Below are 1,485 nucleotides of genomic sequence, written 5' to 3'. Positions count from 1 at the left end.
CCCCGCGCCTCCGCGGCCCGCGCGCGCCACGTGCGGGCCGGATCTCACGCGCCCCTCGTGCTCCTCCCGGCCCGCCCCAGCTGGGAAAAGCCTGAGGACAAGCGTGGACTTGTTCCTGCAGCCTTCTAAACCAAACCCTGCGCACGCGCCGACGCGCGAGCCGCACGGACCCTTCCCGGCCTCGCTGCGGGCCAGTGGAGTCATGGAGCGCGCTCTCTCTCTCCCTTTGTCTTTCTCTGTCTCTGTGACTTTCTCTTCCCTCCCTCTCTCTCCCCCTCTTCTCTCCTCTCCCTTCGTCCCTCCCTTTTTCTCTCTCCACTCTTTCCTTTCTTTCTTTCTTGTTGTTGGTTACTGGAGGTTTGAACTCAGGACTTGCCACTTGCTAGGCTGGTATAATAGCTCTCAGCCTGGCTCCAAGCCATAATACAACGTTTTAACTCGATTAATGAAGGTCCAGTGTGTTTTCAGCAGCTCACCCCCCATCCCCACACACTAATTTTAATTTTTTTTTAACTTTGGTTAAACCTGATCAAGTGAACACTGATGTGTAGGAACAAAGCGATCGTTTAAAATGTGATAATACATGTAAACATACAAGGAACAATCTGCAACGACTACTGAAAAACACTGCAAGTGCTCAAGAATTTTTTTTAAATAAATGTGGCCATGTCTGGGGATGTGAAGAATAGGATGTGTGCTCTGCTGAAATGTATGAGACACTGGCTTTGGGCGTAGGGTTGGGTGCTTACTCAGGGTGCTCTACATACTGGCAGTTTACTGTGTTCCCCTAGTTCATGCTTTTGTTGTTATTGGTGGTGGTCATGGAGCTTGAAGTCCAGGCCTAGGCTCAGTCCCTGAGCTCTTTTGCTCAAAGCTAGGGCTCTAACTTTGAGCCACAGCCCACTTTCGGTTTTTAGGTGGTTCATTTGAAGTAAGCATTTCACAGATTTTCTTGCCGGGGCTGACTTCGAAACACCATTCTCAGATCTCAGCCTTCTGAGTAACTAGGATCACAGGCCTGAGGCACCGTCAGTGGGCACTCATGGTTATTTTTCTTGGTTAGCCCCTCCTTCTTTCTTTTTTTCAAGTGCTATAGTTTGGTTAAGCGTCTCCAAAAGGTCCAGGTGTTACAGGCTTAGTCTCCAACCTGTGGGCCATAGGGAGATGGCGGAGCCTTTAAGAGGTAGTGTGTACTAGCTGGAAGTTACAGCCCTAATGAGTGCCACTAAAGCACTTACCAGCTGCTTCTGCTCTGAGCTTCTTGGCTGCTGAGAGGTAAGCAGCTTCTCCACCCCACTCTCTTGCTCCTCCCACCTTAACTTACCGGACAACCACAGGCAGAGCAACGTGGGATGGGACATCTGCAACTGGAAACCTTTCTTCATAAATGGATTCTCTTGGGCATTTTGTCACAATACGGGAAAATGGTAAGAGCAAGATTTTAGTGTCTTTCTGCTAAAGTGCATGCCTCAAGTTAAAAGTATT

The sequence above is a fragment of the Dipodomys ordii genome, unplaced genomic scaffold (assembly GCF_000151885.1).
Source record: "Dipodomys ordii isolate 6190 unplaced genomic scaffold, Dord_2.0 Scaffold25, whole genome shotgun sequence".
NCBI lineage: Eukaryota > Metazoa > Chordata > Mammalia > Rodentia > Heteromyidae > Dipodomys > Dipodomys ordii.
The sequence above is the reverse complement of the archived record's forward strand: the minus strand, read 5'-3'. Positions refer to the sequence as shown.